Consider the following 18,509-nt stretch of genomic DNA (forward strand, 5'->3'; position numbering starts at 1 on the left):
AACTTGCGAAGATGGAGTCAAGAGCAGGGTCAACCCATACCATGCAACGGAGACAGAAGCTTCTACAACCTGAGCGAGGGAGGCTCAGCAGACAGAGTCCTGCCTATTCTGGTCCGCATGGTTGCTCGAAATGAAGAGCAGGGTAGGACATCCATCAACCGAATCATGGAAGTTGATGCCGATACGGGAGTTAATACAATCCGCAGTCGCCATCTTGAAGATGCTCATGGGAGAGCTATGAGAGACAATGAGGCTCTACAGCAAGAATTAGCTGCAACGCGAGCTGAAGTCATAGAGCTCCGAGCACGCAAAAGAGTGCATGAGAGACACCTACTAGTTGTGGAGCGTCAGCTGGCCGCATTAAGGGTTCATCTGAGGGGTGCCCGTCGCCAGTAGAAGATGTTCTGCTCATCCATTCTTTTGGTTTAAGGAATAGCCTTCTTATCTATGCTCAAAGTAGCACTTTTCCCTGTAAATTCTTGTTTGTCTTAAGACCTTGAACTTTCAGTCTGCCAGGTCTTTATGCTGTCAAAATTTTCTTATTCTGGTTTGATGGAAGACCTACTCTTAGGTCATTTTTGCGAACTTGTTACATCTTTAATGCCAATATTATTGAGAGATATCTAATCTCATGGGAAATCTTTATCCAAATGCTTTCATCCTTCTATTGTTAGATCTCTATTACAATCGTACTCTCATCTGTTTTGTTGGGCTATGGTGAGTTAGTCCATGGATCACTCTCATTTTCTCACTATTGAATTCTTACTGATATCTTCATCTTGTGATCTTATAGCTACAAGATGCCTCCTCGTAGATCGAACAGGCGCACTAGTCCGATAACTCCAACACAACAACCACCACCTCCTCCACAATACAATCCAACGACTATCCAAGCTGCAGTAAATGTGGCTGTTACGGAAGCCCTAGCTCAATTCAGTGCTAGTGGTACTAGCGGGAGTGGAACAATTGTTCATTCCACTCAAGGTGATGCTCCAGTGCGCTCTAGAGAGTGCTCGTATAAGGACTTCACCAACTGCAAGCCCAGGACCTTTAACGGGACTGGCGAAATCATTGCCCTCTCGCAATGGTTCGAGAAAACGGAGTCGATCTTCGAGATCTGCTCTTGTCCGAAAGGAAGCAAAGTTAAATTTGCTGCCTGCACCTTTGCGGACAGAGCCCTGACGTGGTGGAATAGCCATGTCAAGTCACTAACCCTGATAGTGGCTAATGTTGTGGGCTGGGAAGCTCTGAAGGAGCTCATGATAGAAGAGTACTGCCCGAGGGGCAAAGTTCAGAAACTGGAACAAGAACTTTGGAGCCTAACCATGAAGGGCTCCGATATAGTTTCCTACACTGCCAGGTTCAGCGATCTGGTGGCACTATGTCCGGGAATGGTCCCTACTGAGGGAAAGAAGATTGAGAGGTATATCTGGGGGCTAGTGCCTCCATTTCAGGGGAATGTTTTAGCTTCAAACCCCACTACCTTCGACAGCGCCAAGCGATTGGCATAACGGCTCATCGATCATAGAGTTCGCACCCCGACAACAACAACAACCCTGGCCATCCCAGAACCCTCCAAGGCCGCTGACAACAAGCGGAAGTTCTAGGATAACAAGAAGAAAAACGCGGCGCAGAACTCTGCCAAAAAGCAGCAGGTCATGGCTGTTCATGCTGCGATAACACCTACTACTACTGCGCCAATGAAGCAGTATGTTAGGAGTTTGCCCAAGTGCCATAAGTGCAGCTTCCACCATAATGGACCCTATCGGGAAATGCAGTGCTCTAACTGCAACAGGAAAGGACACACTGCCCGTTGCTGCAAGGCTCCGGCAAGGCCAATCACCCAGGTCCCTGGTGCTGGAGTGGGCCAGGCTTGCTACGGATGTGGCGAGGTGGGCCACTACAAGAGGAACTTCCCGAAGGCAGGGAATGCCGGTGGAGTGGGAAGAGTTTTGGCTATAGGCAACGAGGAAGCAGTAGCCGACCCTACAGTGGTCACTGATACGTTTCTCCTCGATAACTCATATGCATGCATACTATTTGATAGTGGAGCGGAGAGGAGTTTCGTGAACTATAAATTTGCACACTTACTTAAACAACAAGCACGCACAATTAAAGAACCATTCACTATAGAAATGGCTAACGAAAAAACGGAGAGCACTAGCTGCATATACATAGGATGTAATCTAACTATAGATAGCCATTCATTTCCAATTGACCTCATGATGGTCTCAATTAAAAGTTTCGACGTCATAATCGGCATGGATTGGTTAAGTTCTCATCGTGCTGACATCATGTGTTACGAGAAGGTCGTCCGCCTTAATCTACCGTCTAACGAAACCCTAGTTATCTATGGCGACAAAACCGGCACAAACCTTCGTATCATCTCGAGTATACAAGCCTAAAAATATTTACGAAAGGAATGTCACACATTCCTTGCTCATGTGGTCGATATGAGCCAAGAGACGAAAGACATAAAGAACATCCCAAAAGTACGCGACTTTCCCGACATCTTTCCAGAAGAACTACCAGGATTACCACCACAACGTCAAGTCGAGTTCAGAATCGACTTAGTTCCAGGGGCTACCCCAGTAGCCAAATCGCCCTATCGTCTAGCACCAGCTGAGATGTAGGAGCTATCCGGTCAACTTAACGAACTGCTCAGCAAGGGCTTTATTAGACCAAGCTTCTCACCCTGGGGAGCACCGATCTTATTCGTGAAGAAGAAAGATGGATCGTTTCGTATGTGCATCGACTACAAAGAACTAAGCAAGCTTACCGCCAAAAATCGTTACTCTCTGCCTCGCATAGACAATTTGTTCGACCAACTGCAAGGGGCGAATTACTTTTCCAAAATCGACCTGAGATCCGGGTATCACCAATTACGAGTGTTAGAGGAGGATGTTCTGAAGACAGCCTTCCGAACTCGTTATGGACACTACGAGTTTGTAGTGATGCCATTCGGATTGACCAATGCACCCGCAGTATTCATGGACTTAATGAATAGGGTGTGTCGTCCTTACTTAGATCAATTCTTCATCTTATTCATCGACGACATTCTTATCAATTTTCGTAGTAAGGAGGAGCATAGTCAACACTTACGTCAGATTCTAGAAACCCTACGAGCAGAGACGCTTTATGCGAAGTTCTCTAAATGCGAATTTTGGATTCGAAGAGTCGAATTCTTGGGTCACGTGATTAGCGAGGAAGGAATTCACGTGGATCCTTCCAAAATAAAGGCCATTGAGAACTGGTCAGCTCCGAAGACGCCTACAGAAATTCGTCAATTTCTAGGCCTCGCTGGCTACTATCGCAGGTTCATTCAGAACTTCTCTCAAATTGCGAAACCACTTACTACATTGACCCAAAAAGGCGTGGGCTTTGACTGGGAAGAGAAACAAGAGAAGACGTTCCAAACGCTAAAGCGAGCCTTATGCAGCGCACCGATACTATCCCTCCCATAAGGGATAGAAGACTTCGTGGTTTATTGCGATGCATCCAACCAAGGGCTTGGTTGTGTTCTTATGCAACGAGATACGGTCATCGCCTATGCCTCAAGACAGCTAAAGACACACGAAGTCAACTATACCACACATGATCTTGAGTTAGGAGCAGTGGTATTTGCTCTGAAGATCTGGAGACACTACCTGTATGGTACCAAAAGCACTATCTTTACAGACCACAAAAGCCTTCAACACATATTCGACCAGAAGGAGCTCAACATGAGACAACGACGGTGGGTCGAGCTACTCAATTAATTCGAATGTGAAATTCGCTACCATCCTGGTAAAGCCAATGTAGTAGCTGACGCCCTAAGTCGGAAAGAATACTCTGGTCGTAGAGTCAAATCATTGACTATGACTATCCATTCACATCTGTCCACACAGATTAAGGAGGCTCAGCTAGAAGCCTTGAAGCCTGAAAATGTGGCGAGTGAATCCCTTAGAGGGATGGATAAGAACTTGGAAGTCAAAGGTGGCAGAGCCTTATATCTCATGGATCGGATCTGGACACCAAAACACGGTGGTTTTAGAGACTTGGTCATGACCGAAGCGCACAACACTCGATATTCCGTCCACCCAGGTTCAGATAAGATGTATCTGGATCTTAAAAAGTTATATCGGTGGCCTAACATGAAAGCAGAGATTGCTACCTTCGTGAGCAAGTGCCTTACTTGCGCTAAGGTTAAGGTCGAATACCAGAAACCCTCAGGTTTACTTCAGCAACCGAAGATACCTGAATGGAAGTGGGAGCGGATCACAATAGACTTCATAACCAAGTTTCCCAAGACATCGGGTGGTCTCGATACCATATGGGTGATCGTTGATAGGTTATCAAAGTCCGCACACTTCCTGCCTATCAAGGAAACTGACAAGATGGAGAAACTAACAAGAACCTACATTAGGGAGATTGTACGACTGCATGGTGTTCCCATATCCATTATCTCTGATAGAGATAGTAGAATCACTTCAAGGTTCTGGTAGTCGCTACAAGGTTCCCTAGGAACTAGGCTGGACATGAGTACAGCCTACCATCCACAAACTGATGGACAAATTGAGAGAACTATTCAAACTTTGGAAGATAGTTTGCGAGCATGTGTGATAGACTTTGGGAAGGCATGGGATACTCATTTACCCCTTGTCGAGTTCTCCTACAATAACAGTTATCACACGAGCATACAGGCTGCTCCATTTGAAGCCCTCTGTGGCCGAAAGTGCAGATCCCCTCTGTGTTGGGCTGAAGTGGGTGACACACAGTTAGCTAAAGGACGAGTTCCTGACAGCACTCTCACAGATCCGGATATCATTCGGGAAACGACAGAGAAGATCGTTCAGATTCGTGAACGATTGAAAACCTCTAGAGACCGACAGAAAAGCTACGCAGACAAGAGAAGGAAACCTTTGGAATTCCAGGTTGGCGACCATGTTCTATTGAAGGTTTCACCCTGGAAGGGCTTGATATGCTTCGGAAAGCGTGGAAAGCTAAATCCAAGATACGTAGGGCCTTTCGAGATTCTCGCTAGAATCGGCCCTATAGCTTACAAACTCAAACTACCTCACGAACTTAGTAACGTAAAACCTACTTTCCACGTATCGAACTTGAAAAAGTGTCTGTCCGACGAGACTCTTGTAATCCCACTCGACGAGATCAAGATCAACGAGAGCCTCAACTTCGTGGAAGAACCAGTAGAGATCATGGACCGAGAGGTCAAGCAAACGAAGCAAAGCCGTATCCCAATAGTGAAGGTTTGCTGGAATGCCAAGCGAGTACCTAAATTCACTTGGGAGCGCGAGGATCAAATGAAACTGAAATATCCTCATCTTTTTACTTAGTTGTTTGTATTTGCTTAAACACTAATTTCGGGACGAAATTCTCTCTAACGGGGGGATGATGTGACAACCCGAAATTTCTATCTTGTAAAGCCATTCAATTCAATCATCAGTTAAACTTGTTTCTGCTCACTTTTAGTATTGTTTAGGGTCTGTTTGAGTGTTCTAAGCCTAGTACATTCAAGGTTTATGTGTTAGGAAGTATTTACTAGAGTTCGTTGTGCAGCACTCAAGCCGGAAAACTCCATTGCTTGGACTTTACTGCCGTAAACTAGAGATTACGGCGATAATCTCTTGGCTGGCCGTGAACTCCTCCCTTAAGGGTCATATTGCTTCATTTTCCTTCACTTCTCACACTTCCAAGTCAAGAACACCCATTTTCTCTCTCAAGTATCATCAAGAACGCTTCTATTTCTCGACAAATTCGTAAGTGATTCTTTCGTATTAGTTGATATTCTTCTTAATCTAGTACAACCCCTTGATATCATCTGTGAATTCATCTCTTTTGGGTTAGATCTTCAAGAACACCAAGAACACCAAGAACACACTAGTTCTTTGGGCCGTGAACACCCCCTTCAAGCTTAAAAACGTAAGTATCCTTTCCATATACTAGTTGTCCATTAGAAGCTCTTGAAACACGTCCAAGAATCGACCATTTTAGCTTAAGCATCAAGAATTTACGGCCATAACATCTCCCTTGGCCGTAAACCCTTCTCATGATCTTCATGGGCAGTAAACATCTATGGTCGTGAACATCTATGACCGTGAAAATCTATGGCTGTGAACATCAAAGCCGTAAACATCAATGGCCGTGAACACATGGCCGTAAACACACCTAGGCTGTAAACACACCCTTATGTGTGGCCGTAAACACCTTAGTACAATCATATATGATTGTAACACTTCATTCCAAGTGTTTTCCTAGTCCCTAAGCTTGTTCCCTATCAAGATTAGTTGTTATATACACTAATTGTATCCATATATGTGCCATTATATGCTTAATAGGATCCATTTGTGTTCGAGACTTCACTTGACACTTAACATCCTATATCGATCTTTCATTCGAATCACTCACTACAAGTGAGTTCATACCCCTAACTTATCTTTTAAATGATTTTAAATACTTTTATGGGGGGGGGGATGCAAGTAGAAAGATTATAGTTATTGTATTAATCACATGTGATTAATAACTATCAAACAAGTGGATTTCTTATACTTAATAACTGTGCTATCAAACAAACTACTTCAAATCGTTTTTATCAACTCTTTTATATGTTAAACTCTTTATCATTTTACAAAACTCTTTTAAACTTATATATTGTCCAAATGATGTCTATATAGATGTAGTTATATAAATAAGGTTGAAAGGACTTAGGACTGATAACTCGCTTCATTTCCTGTTCCTTGTTTGGTTGTGGACATAGCGTACCGGTTGTTTGTCCGAGTGTCGTTTGGATCTTAGTTATATATTATGTATATGTGTATAGATATAAAATTTCTTACATCAGTTCAATAGCTTTGGGTAGCAAAGGTGTACAAACATGATCTGTCATTCAAACAAAAGTATTAGTAAACTATAATAGGTATAGTTTAGGAAGTTACTACTTACTATCTCTAGAGCAATGATACATGCAAGAGTCAGTTCATATATGAGTCAGTTCAAACATACTATACACTAGAACAGAGAGAACATACTATACACTAGAACAGAGAAAACATACTATACACTAGAACAGAGAGAACATACTACACTAATACTATAACAAAGATAACATTAATGTGAGCCACTACTTCATGGCACAACAATATACTGTTGTGTCACGTTTTGTAACTAGATTTTCCTGGAGGGAGAGCGTGAGTTTGTGTATAGATCTATACGGGATTGACCACCCTACACCTTGCTGCTAGCTACAGTGGGACCTGCAGGTGTACGGGTGACGAATGTCATATCATTTCGACGTCTTTGATCGTCGTGTTTACTAGTCAATCAAGTATGGTTATAATCTCATCACATTTTACCTTAATTAAACAAACTGGTTTAAGGTAGTTAGTACATCGGTAGTCACTTATATACAATACTACAGTACATCTATATTTTCCCATTACATTCATATTGTGATCTTCTCACATAAACGGTAATGTAAGCTATATTTTGGTAATGATAGTCATACTTGGGAAAAACAATCACTTTTACAAAAGGATAAACGTACAAAACAGTCGGGTCTTGGTAGAAGACTACTTTAGTAGAAAATATAGGATTTTCTAGGAAGCATACAAACAGTTACATCAAACACTTACAAACATTTTCATTAAACTTATACAAACATTGACACTAAAATACTTATGAACTCACCAGCTTTAATGCTGATCTACGCTTTCAAAATAACTTGTATTCTCAGGTCACCAGTAGACAGGTACCAATGACCAGGTTTTGAGGATACGGAGCATGTTCAAGACTCGTCTTTTATTTTGATTCATATTTTGGTTTCTTTCAAACTATACACAGAATACACTTGTATTAAAATTATATTATTAATGCAATGGATGATGTTGTTGCTTGTTTAACTATTGTGCATTGTTATGATACTGTACATGACGTCCTCCGCCCGCGAACGTTTCCACCGTTCTGGTTTGGGGGTGTGACAATCGATAAAAACACCAAGGGTAAGAAAGTAGCTCATAAGGTGTTACAATACTTTCCTGTGACCCCTAGACTACAAAGTTTATATTGTTCGAGTCACACTGCCAAAAATATGATTTGGCATAGTACCGGACATTCAAAAGATGGTGTGATGCGTCATCCTGTTGATGGGGAACATTGGAAAGATTTTGATAAAAAATACCCCGACTTCTCGAGTGAACCCCGTAACGTAGGCCTAGGTCTTTCAACTGACGATTTCAATCAATTTGGAAACATGTGTAATCCACATAGAACATGGTCGGTCATACTCACCACATACAATCTGCCACCCTGGCTTTGTATGAAAGAGTCAACATTCATGTTGACTTTGTTGATTCCCGGCCCGAAAGCTCCTGGTAAGGATATGGATGTTTTCCTTAGGCCGTTGGTGGAAGAGCTTAAAAATTTGTAAAACTCAGGCGTACGTATTAAAGATGCAGCGACAAACACATTCTTCACGATGAGAGCTATGTTGTTGTGGACAATAAATGACTGGCCAGCTCGTAGTAGTCTATCAGGTTGGAGTGGGAAAGGGTATAGAGCATGTGCTACTTGCAATAAAGACACTCCTTCGTACCGTGCAATAGACAAAGTTGTATATATCGGTCATCGTCGTTTCGTAGATGCTAATGATCCGTTAAGAAAGAGGTTGGACTTTAACGGGATGGAAGAGACAAGACCCGCTCCGAGACACTTTAGTAATCACGACATACAAGAGCAACTAGGTCGTCTACTAACTCGTAAACCGGGTAAACATCCTGAGCATGGAGGTGGGGAGCCAAAGCGGCAAGATTACGAGTTGAACTGGTCGAAACGAAGCATTTTCTTCGAACTCAAGTATTGGTCTTCTCTACAGTTGAAACACAAGATAGATCTCATGCATGTCCAGAAAAATGTGGACGAGAGTTTGTTAGGTACTCTTCTAATGAACGATAAAAGTAAAGACACATCAAATGCACGAGAGGATTTGAGAATTCTAAACATTCGGAGAAATGAATGGTTGCAAAAAAATGGTGCTAAGTTTCATAGACCCCATGCAAGATACTCTTTCACGAAATCTAGTCGACAACTCTTTTGTCAATTTAAAAAAGATGTTAAACTGTCGGATGGGTTTGGTTCTAGCATCAGTAAGAAAGTGAACGATACCAATACTAACATTATTGGGTTGAAAGCGCATGACCACCACATTCTTATGCAATGTTTGATACCGATTGGAGTAAGAGGGTTGTTAGACAAAGACACTTATACACCTATTGTAGACCTTTGTATGTTTTTCAAGCAACTTTGTTCCAGAACATTAAAGGTGGAGGATATGAGGAAAGCAAAAGTAGACATTATTGCAATCTTGTGCAAGTTAGAATTGATTTATCCTCCAACGTTTTTTTGACATTATGGTTCATTTACTTTTGCATTTACCTGATGAAGCGATTGTCGGAGGCCCGGTATGTATGAGATGGATGTATCCCTTCGAAAGGTATATGCAAAAACTAAAAAATTATGTCAGAAACAAGGCGAGGCCGGAAGGACACCGTATTACAACATTTAGGGGTAATTATTTATTTAGGGGTAATTATTTATTTTATATGGTTAACTATAATTGGTTTTTGATAAATGGACTTGGAAAAAAGTTTCCCCTGCAATAAAGGACACCGTATTATAACATTTAGGGGTAATTATTTATTTAAAAATATTTTATATGGTTAACTATAACTGGTTTTTACTTGGTTAACTTTTTTTTTTGTAAACAAAGTTTGATTTGGATCATATGTACCAGGATGCACAAGCTAATATGTCGACAGAGAGTTTTCAAGCATCTTTGTTAAAAGGGTATCGAGAACGTAAAGTTGACGCAAAAGAATATTTTATGTTAGTCGGAGGGTATGAAGATATCCCGAGAGCATTAGCCAACCCTCCAAAGGGTATGGAAGTTGATAACTGGAAGAAAGCAGTTGAGTATTTCCAAACGGACGAACACAGAATTGCTTCAGACAGGAACAAAAAAGTCCGTGAAAAGCAAACAAATGTAAATCGTGGGGGGTCGAGCTTGTATAGCAGTACTTGCTATAAGAAGGTAACATACGATACATGTAATTATTTATTTAAAATATAATCTTATTTTTTTTGGTTAAACAGAACCTTAAGAGAGTGGAAACGTTTCGCAATGCTCATACCGATAGGGATGGTGTATTTGTTACTGCTGAGGCGGAACAACAATATGTAAGTATTTAATTATAATTTTATCATATAATTACATATTTATTTATACTTAATTGTTACTCACTTTTGGGAGCTACAGAATCGGTTAGTCGAAGAGCTCTTAGAACAACCCCAAGGTGAAAGTGAGTTAACACCCGCTCAAGAAAGAGTTGCTTTTGAGAAAGTATTAGGAGAGCGACGTGGCCATATCAGAGGCATCGGCCGTAAACCTTCTGCTCTCCCGCCGATTTCACAGCCATCACAACCATCACCACAACCATCACAACCATCAAAGGTAAAACAATCTACTTTGGTTTTTTGTGGTGATTATTTGCAAAAAGCTTTGGTAATTAGGATTTTGTCCCAAGTGCAAGAAATAACAATGACCTTTGGTTTTTTTTGTCTTAGTTTAAAAATAGCAATCTACTTTTGCATCATAAAATGCATGTTAATTTGGTAATTTTGGTTTTGTGGTGATTATTTGCTAAAAGCATTGATAAATGGGTTTTGTCCCAAGTGCAAGAAATAGCAATGTACTTTGGTTTTTTGTCTTAGTTTAAAAATAGCAGTCTACTTTGGCATCATAAAATGCATGTTGATTTGGAAATTTTGGTTTTGTGGTGATTATTTGCTAAAAACTTTGGTAATTAGGTTTTTGTCCCAAGTGCAAAAAATAACAACGTACTTTGGTTTTCTCTCTTAGTTTAAAAATAACAATCTACTTTAGCATCATAAAATGCATGTTGATTTGGTAATTTTGGTTTTGTGGTGATTATTTGCTAAAAACTTTGGTAATTAGGTTTTTGTCCCAAGTGCAAAAAATAACAATGTACTTTGGTTTTTTGTCTTAGTTTAAAAATAGCAATCTACTTTAGCATCATAAAATGCATGTTGATTTGGTAAGTTTGGTTTGTGTTGATTATTTGCTAAAAACTTTGGTAATTGGGTTTTGTACCAAGTGCAAGAAATAACAATCTACTTTGGCTTTTTGTCTTAATTTAAAAATAGCAATGTACTTTGATAGTTTTTGTTTATGTTTGATAATTTAACTTATACGTATATATATACGTTTTTATTAATTATGTAGTTGGAAAATCTTCGTGCAATGCTCAACGACCCGGCATGTATGGATGAGCTTTATTCGTTTTTTCAATCCCAAAATAATCGAGGAAACGATGGGAACGAAGATGATGGTATGTAGGGATGAGTTTTATTTGCATATTACACTTGTTGTCACGCTTTGCTACTTGTTAGATTGTAATTACCGGCAACACTATTACCGGCGACATTATTACTTTTTATATTTAATCGGATGTGCATGTGATTACCGGCGACACTATTACTTTTGATATTTAATCGGATGTTTGTTTTGTAATTAGCATCGACACTATTATTTTTGATATTTAATCGAATGTTGTTATGTAATTACCGGCACATTATTACTGGCAACCAAAATCGTTGATTAAAAAAAATTAAAAAATGAAAATTATTATTACCGGCGACACTATAACCGGCGACATCATCATTACCGACGACATCATCATTAGCAGCGACGACACTCTTTACCGGCGACAAGCTCATTAGCGGCGACAATTCTCATTAGCGGCGACAAGTTGATCAATAACGACGAAGCAGTAACTGCAACTTATTACCGGCGACGTGTCGCTGCTATTACTATTACCGGCGACAATTTGACTTTTTAGCGGCGACTTTTGTCGCCGCTAATTATCTTTTTCCTTGTAGTGTTATATAATAGCGTAAAAATCTTTTAAAATTTTATAATCTCAATTGTCTCAATTGTCTCTACATGCAGGTTACTCATGATAAAAATTAAATATAATATATGATTTAATGATATTTATAGTTATTGTTATGATTAATTAATTTTAAAAAGTTTATTTGCTGAAAATTTTAATTTCTATCATTATAATTATTTAAAAACATCAAATATTGTTTTCGTTTTTAAAGGTAACAATATAATTTTTGTACATAATGTTACTTTTAACTATTGTTGTTGTGAGTTATTTAAAATAATATATTTGGAAACTCTTAATTGTTTTAATTTGGTTTCAGAAATTTAACCTTTTTTAATATTTATTTGATAAATATTGTTAGTTTTTTTATTGTAATTATTTAAAACAACAAACATTGTTTTTTGTTTTTAAATATAACATTATAATTTTTTTTATATAATATTACTTTTAACTATTCTTATTGTAAGTTTTTTTTAAGCTATTTATTTGAAAATTCTTAATGATTATAAAAAATAGTTTCATGGTTTTTTTGTTAATGTAGGATTATAATTTAGTTTTAACACTATAATTTATAACTTTTAACTCTTTATAAAATAGTCTCTCGATTTTTTTCAAGTTTAACTGAAATTTTGATTTAAGTTAATTGTTTAACATTATATTGAAATTAATAATTTAACTATTTTGCATAAAATCATAAATTATACAAAAGTGGTGATTTTAAAATGACAATTGCTCACATATGAACAACATATTTAAACTAATAAGTTAACTATAATATGTTAAAAAATTAAAGTTATGATTTTATAAACAAAAGTAAAATATGATATTTTAATATTGTAGTTTAGTTAATTTATAATTAGAATCTAGTTTTTGTATTAATTTAAAACTATTAACTAATTTATAATAATTATTAGAAAGAAATTGAAAAGTTATAGGAGTTTCAAATTAATGTGGTGAAAGAAAAAATGTTTCCTTTATGCGCGTTGCGCATGAATATAATTATTTAATTAAAATAATAACATTTAACAAATTCTGATTTAATATTTATACATGTAAAACCAATGTCTATAGCAAAACAAACTCTATAGTTAACATGTTAGTTTATTAGTTTTAATAAATTTATATCATTAGTTATTTTTCCTATTAATTCATGATTTTATAGACCGTTTTATGTTGTGTAAATTATATATCAAACATATATTGATTCCTTTGTATAAAAAAACATATTATGAAAAAATAAATAATACAACTTTTGATGATTTTATAGAACGTTTTAAGTTGTGGAAATTATATGAAAAACGTATGTTGTTTTGTATATAAAAAAAATAACAAATAGTATGAAAAACACTATAGCTTTTAATAAAATAAAAACACAACAACATTATAACATTTACATCAAACAAAACTTATTAAACACTTATAAATCATTAAAAATGAATATTTAGAAATCAACATACATTTGATATATAGAAAGATTGTTATAAAAAATTTGTGTTGAAATAACTATTGATACGACAAAACTTATTTTTTTCAACTCTTTCATTTTGAATCACAAATCTTTTCAAACATTTGATTTTTTAATCAAAACTTACTTATATACTACTAATATAGCTACAATGTGTATAATATATAAGTGGAAAAAAAAAAGCATTGCACAGTAATAACCATAAGTTTAAAAAACTTTTGAATATAGTGGAAAATATAAAGGCAAATTACATTAAATTTGAAATCATAATTACATTTAAATAAAAAAAACTATTGAGCTGTAGTGGGAGTTTTAAACTCTTGATTTGTGTCCAATAATGTAATATAAATATTAAATTATATGTTATAAAAATAATATTATAAGTATTTATCATTGAAATAATAATTTTTATACTAAGTTGTAACTAATATTATAATAATTTTAAGTATACGATAACAAAAATATAAAAAATTATGTTTGAATCAAATTGAATTAAGTTTTTGACTTAAAATTATTTTAAACTAATTTAAAAATAATTTATTTGAATAAATTTTATTTCCTATATTATTATTATTATTAATATTATTATTATTATTATTATTATTATTATTATTATTTCAAATAACAATAATTTATTAATATAGTATAATATATTCTTTAGTTTTACGTTATTTTAAACAATTATTACTTTTTACTAATTAGAAACTATTTATTTGAAATTTTTCATTATTATATTTAAAAAAAACTATCATAATTTTTTTATTGTACTTTCATTTTTTTTTCTTAAAGCTATGAAATATTGGAAGAGAATGAACGGTCCAAATAAAATGGTAATTTGAATTTTAAAACTATAGTAACTGTTATGTACTGCAACTAATCTTAAAAACAATATGTTAATAGTGGGTTAGGGGAGGAGGATTGTTACACTTGAGGTATATTTGATCACTTATATTTTCTTATGAAAATATTAATATTTTATTTATTTTACTTTTCATTTTCGATAAAGAATGAATAGGAAAAAAGGAAATTGACAAATGTAATAAGATAATTTAATTTTATTACTATAAAAACATTTAAAATTGGGTACATCCATATAAGTTTTAGTAGAACATAAAGAATTCATTTTTATAACACACATAATTATTGGTTTTCAACAATAAAGTCATATCATATTAAAAATCATTTGTTTTAATTCGTCATTATCACCAACAATTTAGAATAATAATTGTAAACTCCTTTCATCAAAATCAATTATAAAAAAAATCCATCAATGTTATTTAAAAAATAAGCTATAGAAACTAACATAGTATATACATAGCATAAAATACATGTTGAATAATGTTCTCTTGTACATAAATATATTTTCTTAACATAAAAAAGAGAGAGACAACATAAAGATACATACATGTTAACAAAGTTAATTGCTCTAACTTATAAATAGCTTGATGGTTGATTTATCAAAAGCTCATGAGAAATAATTATCAATCCCACTTCATCATCATGTGATTATATAAAGATGCATAAAACATAAACTTAAAAAATGATCTCAAGTATACCTTTACAAACATACCTAAATTTGAATCTTGGTTAATATCTAAAACTTTACATGCACCCAATTTGAGTTTACATGAATTTATATTTGGAAAAGTTGCAATTGCTTTCTTACATCCATGAAACCACTCATATAACTTTTCAAACCCTACAAATATAATCTATCATTTTGTGTTGACATAAATGCAATGTGTTCTAAAGATTTCTTATATATGCTAAATATTTCATTTAACTCATCAATTAAATAACATGATTTGAAGAGTTACAAATCATAATATTTCAATTAATCATAAATTAATTTGTATAAGTTGAATAGTCTTGGGAGTTTCAAATGCATGAGGTTCAAGAAAAAATGATCTTGGGAGTTTCAAATGCATGAGGTTCAAGGACAAATGCTAGTTTTATAAATTGTATAGATAAATATAGATATAGATAGATAGATAGATATGTTTTATTGGGCTATTGAAATAAAACATAAGCTTTGGAAATCTAGATTTGTATATATATATATATATATATATATATATATATATATATATATATATATATATATATAATATTGTAAAAAGTAAATTTTAGGTGGGTCAAGTGACCCACCTTGTATAAGTATACCCTCGCCCCTGGCAGTTGATCGCCCAACAAGAATCACTTCATCTACACTTTCTTTTGTCATATTAGCATCCGTTAAACATGTCTCTAGTCGCTAAATACACTCCGTGAAAAAATTTATATTGAGCTCCTCATATTTAGCACGAGTAATTTTCATAGAAAAGTCAATACCCTTGAGTAACACTTCTAGTTCGATTGAAACTTGAGTATCACATGAACGAATTCTCTTTGCTTCCTCACAAGAAACTTTCAACCTTCCTAAAGCTCTTCCATTTACCTTCAAATCCTTGTTCCATTTCTTCTTAAAATCCTCAACACGATAATTCACCATACGATTATCAAAATCCTCACCTCCCAAATGAGTGCACCAGCTACAGCCTTCAGATCAAACTTACCGACTCCATCAATGGTGAGAAGAGATACATCAAAAGTGCCACCCCCGAGATCAAATGTAAGCACTTTTCTTTTTCCACTGAACCTGTTGTCTACACCATATGCAATTGCATCTGTTGTTGGTTCATTGATCATGCGAACCACATTTACGCCAACAATAGTTGCAGCATCCTTGGTTGCTTGACGCTGACAATCATTGAAATAAGTTGGGACAGTGATGACATTATTTTTCACAGTGCTACCAATATATGCCTCTGCAATCTCTTTCAACTTCGCTAGAACCATTTATGAAATTTCCTTGGTAGAAAATTGTTGTTCATGACCCTTGTAAGTCACAATAACTTTTGGAATATCATAAGACCCTATTATGACCCTAAATGGAAATAACTTTATGTCTTCCTGCACCATGACTTCGCTGAACCTCCGGCCAATCAATCTCTTTGCATCTAAAATTCAATAATATAACCATATCAGATATGCGATAAAAGTAATATTAAGTAGTATATAGAAAGTTAAAACTTACTGAAAATAGTATTGGCAGGGTTCCTTGCAATTTGATTCTTGGCACCATCACCAACAAGACGTTGAGAATCAGTGAAAGCAACACAAGATGGTGTTGTTCGATTTCCTTGGTCATTGGGTGTGATCTTTATTCCATCATGTTTCCATACAGCCACACATGAGTATGTTGGGCCCAAATCGATGCCAATTGCTAGGGCTCCGCGTTCCTAACTCATCATTACTGTTCAGGTTCAAGTATGAATAGACAACATGGCAAGGAGTTAAAGAAGAAGTTCAAGCATCAACGCAATGACTTTATGATGAATTCTCACGATTATCTGATTTTATAGCATTCATACTAGCCATTATAAATATGTAGCATTTTTTGAAAGTTAATAATTACTATGAACTTAATGTCTTGTGTTATCCTAGATATGTGATATGATGCAAGATTCTATGAGACAATGTCTTTTAGGCTTCCAACGAATATATTGTGAATCTCTTTTGTACACTTCCATTTTCCTGTCCTTTTGATTGTTGTTACACCCCACCCATGTGTTTTAGACTTTTAGCGACATAAATATTTTGGGAAAATGACTTAAAAAGGTAACAATGTTCCAAAAAGGTGCAAAAAACACCATTATTCTTTTTTTAGTAAAACAAAATACCATTTTACTAGGTATTGTAGGTTAGCCGATTAAAAGATTTACGGGAATATGCGTGGCATTCTCTTCGTTATTTCCCCTAAAATATAGGGTTGGTTTCATTTATTCCTACCCCATCTCCACTTATTCCTACCCTCTAATCATTGTTTTTATTAATTTATTTAATGATTACATATTTTTACTAATCATTAGTAGTTTTAATAATTAATTTATGATTAATAGTTTTTTTTTAATTTACAAATAAATCTAATTATTATAATATTATTTAGTTTATTATAGATAACTTATTAACACCATTTATATATATATATATATATATATATATATATATATATATTATTTTATTAAAAAAATACGACACAACAATAATAAATTAATATTTCGATTTAACAAATAATAAAAAAAAGTTAAAAATTAATATTTTTTACAATTTATTTTTATATTTTAAAATTTAAATAATCTATTAAAAAACTATTTTAAAATTAATGTTTATATTTTAAAAAAAGTTAAAGAAAAAAACATGCAAATGATTATATGATTATGAATAAAATGCTTAACGAGATACGAAAGAAAAAAGAATTCAGCAAACAAAAAGCAGGTTACTAATATTTAATAAGATTGTTATGAGAATATTTACATATAATATGAAATTTAAAAAATATAAGTGTGAGGTTATAAAATGTAATATCATAAAACTAGATAGGCTACTAACTTCATTTCTTCTAACCCTCTGTATAAAATTGGTGTTTTTATTAAAAAAATATATAGAATACATAAATTATATTAAACAACTTTTTGATAAAAAAAAACCCTATGTATTTTGTTAAAATAAATATATGCATGCAGTAACTATAAAATATATAAAGCTAAAAGGTAAAAAATGAAATATCGTCAAAATACATAGGCTCTTAATGTAAGTTTGAAGGGTATAAAAAGCTTACTTTCTATTAACCCTAAAAAAAGATATGCAGCCGCCATAAAAGTCATTATTGCGGTCTTCAATGAAAAAAAGCTGAAGTTATACAAACTTAACATGCATTGGTTAAACTTAAAATGCAACAGTGGACTACCAATAGAGTCATTATTGTAGGTGTAGGAAAATAAAATCAGGGGTAGGAATAACACCACCCTATAGGGTTCATTTCCTTCTCCTTCTCCTTCATTCGTTCATCCTTTCCACAAAGTCAACTACATTGGATTCCAACTTGACAATCAAAGTCAATCATACAAGTTCTTTTGTCCCCAAACCGCTTGGTTATTTCAATCCAGTAAAAGTGGTTGTTAGCAATGTTGATTTCAAAAGCATGAGTTTCATGGAGTTCATATCATATGTGAAGAAGTTGGTCAAGGATGGAAGAATTAGTG

At 34.9% G+C, this 18,509-nt stretch overlaps 1 pseudogene; it reads right to left on the reverse strand.

The window, feature by feature from the left end:
* LOC145131343 (heat shock cognate 70 kDa protein-like) overlaps positions 1-18,131 on the reverse strand; it is a 31,561-nt pseudogene extending 13,430 nt beyond the window's left edge.
* Positions 18,132-18,509: the final 378 nt, after the last annotated feature.

This window comes from Lactuca virosa, chromosome 8 (genome assembly GCF_052849685.1).
Source record: "Lactuca virosa cultivar CGN04683 chromosome 8, Lactuca_virosa_CGN04683_v6, whole genome shotgun sequence".
Lineage (NCBI taxonomy): Eukaryota > Viridiplantae > Streptophyta > Magnoliopsida > Asterales > Asteraceae > Lactuca > Lactuca virosa.